We start from the raw sequence: 14378 nt of genomic DNA, 5'->3' as shown, positions 1-14378 counted from the left end.
GACGGAAGTACCCCTTAGACAAATATAAATATATATATATATATCTATATATATCTATGTATGTATATATATCTATATATCTCTCTCTCTATAAATATATATCTAATATATAAAGGTGTGTGTGTGTGTGTGTGTGTGTGTGTGTGTGTGTGTGTGTGTGTGTGTGTGTGTGTGTGTGTGTGTGTGTGTGTGTGTGTGTGTGTGTGTGTGTGTGTGTGTGTGCGCGTCCGGGATTGGCATCTGCACCGTCGCAGCTACAGCCAAGAAATTTTGCACAGTCACACGCCTGGACCCCGAGAGCGTCATAGGCTATGTTGTGAGGCAAAATTTTAACCAAGCACGTTCCAATTCACCAAACAATTTTGCCCCGATCTACATAATGGGGAAAAAGTGAAAGGAAAAGTGTTGGAGGCAAATTGACAGCTTGCCAGATGTGAACAAGGGGGACTTAAAGAGTGAGAGCGATGGCGCCAAAGAGTATATACTGTACAGTTGCTAAGGTGGGGCCCCGACATGGGATACTCACCACACACGGGGATATGAACGCACACACAAAATGTGCCACACACTACTACGTGCTTGAACACATATCACCCTCAGCACACATTTCACCACACATACACCAACCTCGCCACATAAAAGTCGAAACACAAGTCGCCACTCAAAACTCGCCACATGCAAAACTAGGCTCACGCAAAACTCGCCACACATGCAAAACTCACCTCATGGAAAACTCGCCACACGGAAAACTTGCACATGCGGAAAAATTGCCACATGCACAAAAGTTGCAACACATGCAAAAGTTGCCTCACACAAAACTTGCACATACTCAAAACGCACCACACATAAAACTCGCCACGCGCAAAACTCGCCATGCGCAAAACTTGCTGCACACAACTTGCTACACTAACCTGTCACATGCAACTCGACACACAAAAAGTTGCTACATGCATGTCGCCACACAAAACTCATCTCACAAAAGTCGCTACATGCATGTAGCCACATGCAACTCAACACACAACTTGACACATGAAACTCGCCCTAAAACACACACAAGTCTGGTATTATCCTTCAAAAATAAAAATCTGATTAATAAGCAGACAAACTACAAGAGCAACAAATATACCATATAGGAAATACGACAGCTGTCAGTCACATGACCTGTCTATTATGTGTATGTGTGAGCTAATATATACTGCCAGTGGGGAGGGCTTCCTGTTGGCTGGGGATTTATCAGGCTGCCAATTTAGCTTACAAATACTGAGGTAAAAATACTGACCAAATAACGTGTGAACAAGGTCTAATACAGGAGGAGATGACACACAGATATATACTATATACAGGAGAGATGACACACATATATACTATATACAGGGGAGATGACACAGGTATATACTATATACAGGAGGAGATGACATACAGGTACATACTATATACAGGAGATGACAGATATATACTATATACAGGGGAGATGACAGGTATATATACCATATACAGGAGGAGATGACACACTGGTATATACTATATATGGGAGATGACATACAGGTATATACTATATACAGGGGAGATGACAGGTATATACTATATACAGGAGATGACACATAGGTATATACTATATACAGGAGGAGATGACACACGTATATACTATATACAGGGGAGATGACACATATATACTATACAGGGGAGATGACATGTATATACTATATGCAGGAGGAGATGACAGGTATATACTATATACAGGGGAGATGACACACATATATACTATACAGGGGAGATGACACATACTATACAGGGGAGATGACACACGTATATACTATATGCAGGAGATGACACAAGTATATACTATATACAGGGGAGATGACACAGATATATACTATATACAGGAGCAGATGACACAGGTATACACTATATACAGGAGGAGATGACACAGGTATATACTATATAAAAGAGATAACACAGGTATATAGAGGAGATGACATACAGCAGGTATATACTATATACAGGGGAGAGGACACGGGTATATACTATATACAGGAGATGACATACAGGTGTATACTATATATAGGAGGAGATGGCATACAGGTATATAGTATATACATAAGAGATGACATACAGGTATATACTATATACAGGAAGAGATGACACATAGGTATATACAATATACAGGAGATGACATACAGCAGGTATATACTACTTACAGGGGAGATGACATACAGGTATATACTATATACAGGAGATGACATACAGGTGTATACTATATATAAGGGAGATGACAAACATGTATATACTGAGGGGAAAATGAGGTGCGCGGTGAAAATGAGGGGTGTGAGGTGAAAATGAAAAGGTGTAAGTGCAAAATGAGAGGAGTGAGGGAAAATAGTGGATTGATAGGAAAATGACAGATGTGAGGTCGAAATGACAAGTGTTAGGGGGGAATGAGAGGAGTGAGGGGGAAAATAAGAGGAGTGAGGGGAAAATAAGAGAAGTGAGATGCTGTAACTAACCACAGATATTTACTATGCCCAGGCAACGCACACACAGCTGCTGTGCAGGGGGTCCTAATGCTACTTTCACACGTCAGGTTTTTGCAGTCAGGCACAAACCGGTGAATTTTGAATGAAACGGATCTGGCAAAATTTGGCGCCGGATCCGATTTTTTCTCATAGACTTGTATTAGCGCCGGATGGCCACACATTTCATCCGTTTTTCGTCAGATCCGTCAAAAAATGACGGTCCGGCAGCCGGAGAGAACGCACAAAGGAATGTTTTTGTGTCCGTCTAAAAAAACAGCCAGCCATGCAGCTTTTGCTATAATGGAAGCCTATGGCGCCGGATTCGCCTAATGAGTGAATCCGGTGACCGATTCCGGTTTTTTACATTGAGCATGCCCTGTAGCTGCATTGTTGATTCTGGAGTCTCCCTCTCACCTGCGTTGCGATCTACTTTAGAAGCACAGTGGGTGGGATTTCTAGAAATCCCACACCCACTGTGATACTATTTAACACTGCGCAAACTCACCCGCGGTGCAGGATTACGTGCTGCAGCATGTTAGTTATCTGCTGCGTAGTTTCACCAATAGTTATTCATTAGATGCGGTAAATAGAGAGAGAGAGAGAGAGAGAGAGAGAGAGAGAGAATGCGGCATTCCGGGCATGCTCAGAGGGTAAAAACTGGATCTGTCGCTGGATTCCAGTGTGTGACGGATCCTGCGTCCATAGGCTTCCATTCTAGTCAACAACGTTATGACACAGGATCAGTCGCTACACGTTTTCCCGACGCAGACAAAAAACGTTACACTGAATGTTTTTTCCAGACGACGGTCCGCCAAAACATGACGGATGCGACGCATCGTGATCCGTCGCTAATAGAAGTCTATGAGAAAATGCAGGATCCTGCAATTTTTTTAGCAGGATCCTGCATTCTCAAAAAATCGACGGATTGTGACAGGAGCTGAAAGACGGAAGTGTGAAAGAGGCCTTAGGCTACTTTCACACTAGCGTCGAGCACTGCACGTCGCAACGCGTCGTTGTGGAGAAAAAACGCATCCTGCAAAGTAGCCCGCAGGATGCGTTTTTTCTCAATATTATTAGCGACGCATTGCGATGTAGTGCCACACGTCGCAACCGTCGTGCGACGGTTGGGTCGTGTTATGACGGACCGTCGGCACAAAAAAAGTTACATGTAACATTTTTTTGCACGTCGTGTCCACCATGCGCGGTCGAAACTCCGCCCCCTCCTCCCCGGACCTTACGTCGGGCATTTTTTTCACAGTAGGCATCGGTGCGACGGCCCCGTACCGACGCTAGTGTGAAAGCAGCCTTACTAGCATAATGTACTTCTTCAAATATTTCTTTGCCTCTCAGCATTAAAAAAAAAATAATAATAATAAAAAGTAGCAGTGCCAAAGATTATCCCATGCCGACAAAGCATCGAGGAAAATATAGCTTTCTATAAAAGTGAAGTGTACTTTCATAAAAGGCGTGCTATTCAAGGTTGTTTTCCAACTAGTGTTTGGAAATCTAATGGGCAGAGGTTATTTTGCAAATGGAAACATTTAAATGGATATTTGCATTTCAAAATGGGATCGCAAAATGCTGTATTCCCCATGCAGAGATGCAGGAAATACTATGTCTAGTGTAAATACGAAAAAATACAATAAAAATACAAGAAATGAAAAAAAATTAAAAAATGTCAATCTTCTGATAACAAAAACAAGAAAAGGTACATTTTTTGCATAAATATACAGTTTGCATTCTTTCCACCAATCACAAACTGCAAGTTATGTACTTGATTAAATAAAATAACTTATGTAGTGGATGTCTGCTACCCTCCCAGTATAAACCTGCTGTCAGTATTGGGCCAATTAATGAAAGCCAAAGGCAGCTTGTTCATACGCACAGTAAGAAAACAAAGCTCCAACTACCAGACCGCAACTAACTGTGATAATAGGTACAGCAGAGTCACCCAGGAATATCAGGCTTATTATGGGGGGATCACCAGGCTATTGATTCCCATCTGTGAGCAGCATAATGTTTCACTGATGCATCACTTGCTGGGCTGCCTGCTGCACTTTTGATAAAATCCGTAGTCTGCTGCAGATCTATCAGTTCTCTGAGTGCTGAGCTCAGTACAACCTCGCCGACACCACTGATTGGCAGCTTTCTGCCTATGCAGTGTAATCAGTGAAAGGGGCGAGTCATACAGAGAACATGAATATGGAGGACTACAACGGCAGCAGGTTTACTAGTCCTCGAATGATAAAGTCACTGTTTTAAATTGGAAGGAGATTATAAAAACTACAGCAAACCGCCCAGTTAGTGACATCGCTGGAATCAGGGTCCCTGTCTCTACATTAAACTCTAAGACTAGATGGCAAAAACCGAGCTGCAAATTCCCTTTAAAATAATTCCATCATGAAGATTAGGTGTTTCTGCTGAAATGGCTCCAACAGATGAATGTGTTCATGGGACATGCCCTTTTACTATGATAAATGTATGATTTCCAATGGGAGCAGCAGCAGAGACCTCAAGTGATCTACAGAGATCTTAAAGTCCCATTTGTGAATGAAACATTACCAAGCATGTGAACAATGCTCTATTAACTTGGATACATTCTACGGAGACTTACCTGAGCAGTAATCACAAATGTATATTAATGCTTCATTCACACAGGACTGAGGCCCCTGTTCTCAGGGTCCCTGCAATCATACATTTATGATAGGGCCTATTTAACCCCATGTTAAATTACTTTCTCACCAGATATTCACAATATAAACAACATTAACTATTAGATATTAACTATTAAATAGACCTGATGATCCATGTGCACTTACTCTGAAAATCTATGCCAGAATGGCTGTATTAGCCAGATATTAAACTAAGCATGTTAAGAATCTGGCTCGACTCAAAAGCTTAATGGATAAAACAACTTTTCTAGCATGGAATTAATAAGTAAGTACACCAGCCTCATTCGGTTTAAGAGACTTTATTAATGGCACATGCAATTTGTCTTCTAAAGTTTGGCAACAGATCCATTTCATAGCTCAAATACATAAAAGGTTGTCAACACGTCACAGATTGAAAATCCAATATTCCATAAATAAAGTGAGCATAGTAGATCTGTCACCATGCTGCCCTAGCTTTCAGATAGGTTTGTTCTAGTTTTAGGGCAAGTGGTACTGTTTGGCTGCTAGTAATTGTCACATCAGGGTCATAGTTCTGAGTCCGCTATACCCATAAGGAGAGGGCTGCTCGTCACTGCTAAGAGACCAGCGCAAAGCATCAGAACAGATCCATAGCCGCTACATCCATTACTTCCTTGTCCCCATTAAAGCAGACATGCATGCTGGGCCAAGCTTGCATGTTTATGGTGGCACGGGAGCCGTCAGTCATACAAGTGATCAGATGACAGCTGCTGCATGTGTATAGTCAGCCTCAGTACTACTCCAGTCACATTTCATAAGCCAAAGACAGTGGCCACTTTCATATTTAGAGAGAACGAACACTAAGAACATCGGACTCTGATGATTAAACCCTTGTGAACATGACATAAGGGAAGAAGAATCGTGGGAAAACTAAATCATTTGTTTCCTTAAAGGGAATTGGTCACTAGCACTATTAAACATTACAATTGACAGCCTTTTTCTGACACTACACTGTATTTATTTGTACTTACCTAGGCACATATTTGTGGAAAATTAATTTATAAACTGCTGTTCACCATAAGCAAATGAAGGCAGACTAGTCTAGCGAGGCATTTGCTCACCAAGGCTGGTCCGGCCTCAATAGCGGTAATCATACCACCTTGGGGCGTAATTGACGGTTCCTGCGCTGCAGCATCTTCTTCTCATGTGCAGGACGTCCAGGACTGAGAAGATGGGGCAGATTGGAAAATGTCAATCCTGCTCACGGTCGTGTTACTACAGCTACAGACGCCGGTCTAATGTTCTGAGAAATCACCTTTCCAGATTATTCTCCACAAATATATGTATAATGGCACATAAAGGCTGTTCAAGACACATCAGGGTATGTTCCCAGGAACCGGCAGCGCTTTGGACGCAGCACATGTCTGCTCCGTTCAAAGCGCTGCCGGCTTCTGAACGCAGGCGATTCCGCCAATACATTGGACGGGAAATTTATCTTGTGGAGACTAAGCGTCTTCGCAAGATAAATTGACATGCTGCGGTCTCGAAAGACGCGCTGCATGTCCATCTCCGCAGGGAAGCCGGAGGCATCCCTGCATGCATAGTGCAGATGGGATTTCTTCACATCCCATCCACTATGCTGTAACATCTGGCCACTGCGGGTTGGACGCTGCGGATGTACACAGCGTCCAATCGGCAGCTTTTACTGACTGGGGGAACATACCCTAATGGCTCATTTAAATCAGCCATCAACTGCCAGGAAAGATGGGGGCTCAACCTGCAAGCCCACACTAAAGTCAGGGATACAATATTTGACATAAATGTACATCACATGTCATGAAGGGATTAGAGAGGATCTTTCACCAGGTCAAAAGAGGGCAGATTTTGCTCTTATTTAGTTACTGCTGCGGCTTTAATTATTGTGGGGTGTTTTTTTTGTATTTTATTTTAAACATGCAACATAGTGTCTTAATTAAGTACTGATTTTTATCAGGGGGAAGCGGTGCTCACAGGGTAATCACGCAGAACAGTCTAAAAATCGCCCCGCAGATAAAAGGTGAGCTCGGACGCCTTCGTAAAGTCCATGGAAGGTAGCATTAAATAAGACCCATAGCCCTGAATCCATATGGAGGAAATATGAGAAAAAATAAAAAAAAAAGGTTACTTTTCAGGGGAGGAGTAGAAATAAAATAAGAGAAAATACTGGCCACTTTTGAACTGTTTATGGGTCCTCTCTAGATCCACTGTGTGATAATCCAGCACAGGAATGTAATAAAGCACGGGACTTCACAAGACCAGGAGCAGAAATCTGAACCTAGAAAACAATTAGGACATTTCTAATCTGAAAAGTAAAAAAAAAAAGATTTAACAAGTTTCTACACTTGTTAAAGTACTGCTGGACTCCCAATACAAGTCTCCTTATAGGTTTTTCCTCTTCCTCACTACAAACATTAGGTCGTGTATGTGAGCATATAGACAGTCATGGGACTCTTTGGTACCTCCATATGGTGTACTGCGAAGGCTAGTCTCTAGAAAAACTGCTGCATATTGAAAGAAGGCACCCTTCAGGATAAAAATAAGGCATTACTATAATTAACAAACCACCATTCAGACTAAAAGGCAGGTAACATGTACAGTTATTATACCTAGTACAACTCTAGATGGTCCCAGGCACCAGCTGTTTATCACCATGGGCAGATTTTTGTCCTAAAGTTGGTTCTATACGTAGAGAAGATGACGCAGGAAAGCAATATTTTCATCACAAAGAAACATTGTAAATGCACTTATCAGTGTAAGCTTAGTAAATGCTGGTGAGAAAGTGGCCCCATGGGAAAAGAGGTTGCACAGGAAGCATTTATGGTACATAAAGTTATGCCCCTCCCTTTACTCCGTTTTTCGGGTGATTTCCCTTTAAATTAATGAGAGGGTTACACTGCAGATTAATGTTAGGGCAGCACAGCGATATTTTTTGCTCATCACTGAAATCGCAGTGTCGTATGGTGGCATCGCATCCAATGGTGTTACTCTGGCGTCGCATTATGACCTGCGACTGGAACACAGAGTGGCAAACATTTCCAAATAAGTTGGATTTTCTGTAGCAAACAACTCACTTGCCAAAGACTTCAATCAAGCATGTCGCTTGCAACTTAGCAGTTTTATTTTACAGCAAAATCACAGCTCTAAGGGTAAGTTCACACTGGGAGTTTTTGCTCCGGTTTTGCTGCAGAAAAAACGCATTTCTTGGCAGCAAAGCCGAGGCAAAAATGCAGGTTTAGGTGCGTTTCTCGTTGTGGTTTTGGGGCTCAATTGTGCCTCTTTGTGCATGCTAATAAAGTTGACTTGCTGTCCATGACTTTTTGGCATCAAAAAGGCTGCAAATAATGATACCTGCATTTTGCTGCGTTTTTGCAACACCCATTCAAGCCAATAGGTGAAAAACGCTGCAAAAATGCTGAAAGTGACATGCTCTATGTTCAAAAAAAGCAGTAAAGCACAAAATCCTGATGACAAAAAAAACAATGTGTGTGCATGAGATTTCTGAAATCTCATAGGCTTTGCTGGTACTGTAAAAAGCAGCTGAAAATTAGCATAAAAAAAACAGCAAAAAGCACAGCATAAACGCCCATTGTGATCTTACCCTAAAAAGCAGCTGAAAATTAGCATAAAAAATGCAGCCAAAACGCAGGTATCATTATTTGCAGCCTTATGCTGAAGAAAAGTCATGGACAGCAACTCAACTTTATTAGCATGCACAAAGAGAGGCAAGTTAGCACCCCCCCCCCCCCCCAAAAAAAAGCACCAAAAAACCGCAACAAAAAACGTACCTAAACCTGTGTTTTTGCAGCAGCTTCTTTCCTGCCAAGAAATCAGGTTTTGCTCAGAAAAAAATGCAGCAAAAACTCCCAGTGTGAACTTACCCTAAAATAATTGCACGACAGAAAGTCTCAGACAAGGTGCATAAATACCAACATGTTCCCCTAGTCTTTGAAACAAGGACTGGATAGGATTCTGTTCTTTGCACTAAGTAAATGGCTCCTGAACAAAAACATAAATGAGCCCTTACAGTCTTAGGTCAATTAAATTACATCAAGGGGTTATCCAGGCAAAAAGAAAAACGGTCCCAGGGGCTTTTAGCAGTACAAACGTATTGATACTTACCTCCTGGAACCAGCACAAGCCACTCCGTGGTCAGCGTCGACGCCACTGTTCCACCAGCAGTAGGACCTCTGCAGGGGTCAGGTGAATTGAACAGTACACCACTAGTGATGAGCGAATATACTCGTTACTCGAGATTTCTCAAACACGCTCCGGGGTCCTCCGAGTATTTCCTAGCAACCAGGCAACCCCCACATGTAGTTATGTTGGCTAACAGACGTAAATCATTCAGCTGCGGCAAGAAAAACTTAATCTACGAGCACTAAAAAATACTCGGAGGACCCCCGAGCATGCTCGAGAAATCTCGAACAACAAGTATACTCGCTCATCACTTTACACCACCATCAGAAAACATCCAATGACGCACTACTCAAGTCACCTAACCACTGCAGTCAATCACTGCTGCTGCAGCTGCTGGTGGAACAGAGAGGTCTCTTTCCTGTGTTCAGCACAAAGTGGCCTGTGCTAGGTCTAAGCGAGGACCAAAGAGAATAGAGTAGGCTAGGTCCAGACTACATTTAAGCCTACTGTCAGACACATACAGTTAGGAGTTTGTGCATAATGTCGAGCAAATGTGAGGATGGATGCAGAGACATCCATCTACCATAGGGACCTACTGAACAGAAAAAGAAGTTTCTTCTGCACTTACCTACGCAGTTACACAAACGGTATTCAAGCGCATACCTGCCATACGGAGGCTGAAAGAACACACTTTTGACCTCAGTCTGATGAATGGGAGCCTATGATGTAAATCTGATGACGTCTACGGTAGGCTTTTGCAAAATTTCTGGATTAATGACCTGCTGCTAAGAATTGCCCAAGACTGACATACTAACAAATGCCTCGATACATAAATAAAGAAAATGTCTGTGCCATAATAAAAATAGCTGCTCCATTTATATCAAATATACGGTTACTGGAAACATTTGTTATTGTATGCTGGGAGCTCTGGAAACTGACCTTGAATTGAAGTACTGATTGTCTCCGTCCATTTCCACACTAAGAAACTGGACCTTCTGCCATAGTGGGACTGCAAGAAATTCTCTATTGAAGCTGAAAAAGCAAAACATCAGTGGATTACAAATTTATACAAATCTAAACTTTATGGCAACATTTCATGTTTTACTAACTTACTATAATTTAAAAGCAATTTAAAGAGTTATGTCTTAAAAGTAATACGCCTAAAATACAAAAGCACAGCACAGTATGTCGCCTATGTGAGGGATATAATCCCATGCCATTACAGTCACAGACCACTGCCTCTATTGGACCCTGCAATCATAGGAAATGGCAGAGCAGAATGACTGGACCTGATGAAGACAAAACCGTTCTCGCAGTGCGCTGCCCAGGAATAGTTTATGTACCTTACTTTAGGCCAGACGACCCGGACCCTCTGCAAAACTGCGCACCTAAGGCCCCTTTCACAGATCAGTTTTTTGCCATCAGTCACAATCCGTCGAATTTTGAATAAAACGAATCAGGAGACTGATGCCGCCGGATCAGTTTTTTTCTCATAGATGTGTATTAGCGACGGATTGCGATGGATGGCCTCACGTTTCATCCGTCGATCGCCGGATCCATGGAAAATGGTTTGTCCGGCGGCCAGAGACAACGGACAAAGTAACGTTTTTTGTGTACGGACAGCGATGGCTTCGTCGCCGTCTGTCGCTTGCTCGAAAGGAAGCCTATGGGCTCTGGATCCGTCAAATGACGGAATCCGGAGACGGATTCCATGTTTTTTTTAACTGAGCATGCTCCGATTTATTTAGCCAGATCCGCTAGTCAGATCCGTCGAAAAAACGAATCACATCATTTTTTCACAATCTGCGATGGATCTGTCGAGCCAACAGATTGTGACTGACGGCAAAAAACTGATGTGTGAAAGGGGTCTTACTCAGGTTCTTTGTACGCATTCGGTGTATGTTACGTTGTACAATTTTGGTGGGCATCATCGATTCAGAAGTGGAAGCGTGTGGCAGCCTTCCGCACAATATGAACAAGTGAAGAGACGCACACCTTTAGGGAACGTCCACACTGCATGTTTTTCCAAGGGTGAAAAATGCCAGCTGACCGCCTCAGGAGACCTTCCATTCTTCCATTGAACTGGCAAACTTAAAGCATCTTTTGCTAGCATTTTTTGTTGTTGTTTCCAGACACTTTTTCCCGCCAGCAACATTCTGAGCATTTTTTTTTTATTATTTTTATTGGGGAAGCGGCTGGAGGGATTTTCAGACTTTTTTTTTCTTTCACACGACTAAGCTATGAAGACAACTAAAGTGTTATATGCAGCAAAAGCACAAAAATGAAAAAAAAAAACAACAGATCTTTAGCGGTCTCATTGAATTGCATTGCAAGTATTGAGCCTCTTCCAAGTGGAAACGTCTGAAGAATGTACATGTTCTTCACAATAATAATGCACTACAGCATGTAGGCAGCACACCCACCCTCCTATCCATTAATGGTAGGTGTGTGAGTGGTTGGTTCGTCAATATTTTGCTCCTGTGCGGCCTCTACCTTTATTGTGAGGCTGACGGATCCTGTAATACCTTGTGACTAGTGATAAGCGAACGTGCTCGAATAAGGCGTTATCTAAACCTGCTCGTGTGCTAACCGAATGTGTCTGTTAGGAATCCCTGCCTGCGGGACATGCAGGAGCATGGACTAGAACATATTTTTCGAGCACGCTGAAGACACGCGGTTAGCATACGAGCATGCTTGAATAATACCCAATTTGAGCACGTTCGCTCATCGCCAATTGTGACCTGCCTTTTTCGGTGATGCTTATTTTAATAAAAGTGACTCACTGAAAAGGACAATAACCTTTAGAGCTGATCACGGCAGTGTACCTGCATCTCTGATCGCTGCAGGTAACAGCTGCAGGACATACCCAGCAGCCACCATGCTCCGAGCAGGCTCATACGCACCGTGTTAGCCTGTGGTGGGAATCTCCATCATACGGCTCAGTTTACGTTCTGGGAGCTATGCATGCCATATATATTTAAAGCATCAAGACATCTCATGCCGTTATAAACTGATCCAGGGACATAAAATGCTCTGCATAGCTGTGACAAGCCGCAGTTGTTCATTTCTTTTATTAAATGCTTGAGGGTTGATGGAAAGAACACCTCTCCAACTGCATGTCTATAGCCACCTTCAGTTTAAAAGACTCATTTTGCTTGTACATAGTTAAAAATAACTAAATGACATCCATAAGTTTTACAATTGATTGGACTGCACATAATTATTGCTTTTCAGCAGTAAATCCCCTGGAGGGGGGGAAATGCAGCTGCCACAGACCAAGATGCACTAAAGAGCTAGAGAGTAAAAAGGCTTACAGGGAATGTATTCCTGGGAGCTACACAGAAATGGAAAGATCCATCAAGAAACAGGAGCGAAAATATGATATTGAGCAAAACCAGGTCACAAATGCACACCAGTATCAAAAATCTAAGCGTATACTTCTAAAATGATATATTACACAACTATATATACACACATATACAAAACTGTCTTTGTTCGGCTTCACCAAATAACGCCACTGGAAGCATTATCATAGCACGATCAATTATTTAATCGCACAAGCAAATGGAACATTTCTAGTCAATTGTGAAGAGACTACACAAGCACAGTATATGAGTACAGGCTTCACCTTATATTACACTTGGCTTCCTGCCATTGCCAACGATTATATGTCCACATGCATACTGGATCTAGTAACCCTTGTCTTAATCTAGAGGAAACGACCAAAATACATTAGAACTCAGTGACACCCTGCACCTACCCCAATATTTAAAGTCTAGCTGCGTAGATTTCGTAAACCTAAAAGTCGAAAAGTAGTGACTGTTAATAGCTCCAGTACACACATTTGGTCGACATCTATGTAGAATGCTTTAGCAAATCATTGACAACGTCCTATATTCTTTAAACAGGAAAATATATTTTTGCCAAGTGTAAAAGAAGGCAACAAACAATCATATTGACACGAGCATTCATTTTAAAATGGTCTTTTTGAGGCTTCACAATTTAACCTTTGCTTTGTTTCCATACAGGTTAAAGTCCTCTCGAGCTGAGTGTTTGAGGAAAGAAAAAAATTCAAGTAAGAGATAGGAAGGAAAGGGATAGAACTCTAGCCATAAAACACTTGTGCATAAGTGAAATTCCTATTTTAATTTACAATTTGTGCAAAGTTATAATCAACAGTAAGTTTCACAAGTAACGATGGATTGCTGTAAGAACGATGGGATCTGAGCACTCCAGCAGAAGGGATTCAACGTGAAACAAAACCTATGGCCTTTAGACAACAGGCCATGAAGGCCATCTGCTCCTGCTAACTGTACTGGGAGGATCAGAATCACATTTCTTGGCATCTACCATGATCTTGATAAGTCATTTAAAAAGAAAAGGACAATTACTGCGAGATAGATAGATAGATAGATAGATAGATAGATAGATAGATAGATAGATAGATAGATAGATAGATAGATAGATAGATACAGAGGATACAGTAATATAGAGGATACAGTAATATAGTGATATAGAGGATACAGTATTATTATACAGTAGTATAGTGATATAGAGGATACAGGTAATATAGAGGATATAGATAGATATATATATATATATACACAGATACAGATATATATACAGATATAGATATATATACAGATATAGAGGATACAGTAAGATCAGGGTGCATGCACAAAATGTATTTTAATGGTGGGTAAACACCATGACCCACTAAATGCAAAGAAAAAAAACACGCTGGCTGAAAGACCACCACAAGAACTACCAAAGAGTCGCAGAAAAAAAAAGTTTCTTGAAGTGCCTTCTGCTTGAAAAGCTCAGTAAGTACACTGTTGTCTAAAAGACGCCGTGTGCATGGAGCAGCTTGTTCACACATTTTCTGCGCCTTTTTAATGGGAAAAAGTTTTACAGTGCCAAAGTGAATGATTTCTGAAATCTCATGCACATGCTGTTTTTTTTTCCCCTTGCACATTAGAACGAAAGCATTTTGTTTTGTTTTTCCAAATCTGCATCATATAAAATTCTTTTTCGCAATTTTCTTACCATTCAAATGAAT

General features: G+C 41.6%; 1 protein-coding gene across 6 annotated transcripts in view; it reads right to left on the bottom strand.

The window, feature by feature from the left end:
• The window catches only part of ZNF516 (zinc finger protein 516), a 240105-nt gene that overhangs the window by 111201 nt on the left and 114526 nt on the right, over positions 1-14378 (bottom strand). For 5 of the 6 annotated variants that reach the window (XM_077270080.1, XM_077270077.1, XM_077270076.1 and 2 more), the window contains exon 2: positions 10259-10351. The exons of the other annotated variant lie outside the window; for it this stretch is intronic. The gene's annotated coding sequence lies outside the window, so the exon portion shown is untranslated. The remainder of the gene's footprint in view (positions 1-10258; positions 10352-14378) is intronic. 6 annotated transcript variants of the gene reach the window in all.

Source organism: Ranitomeya variabilis, chromosome 6, assembly GCF_051348905.1.
Source record: "Ranitomeya variabilis isolate aRanVar5 chromosome 6, aRanVar5.hap1, whole genome shotgun sequence".
NCBI classification, from domain to species: domain Eukaryota; kingdom Metazoa; phylum Chordata; class Amphibia; order Anura; family Dendrobatidae; genus Ranitomeya; species Ranitomeya variabilis.
This window is presented reverse-complemented; position numbering and strand designations above follow the sequence as displayed.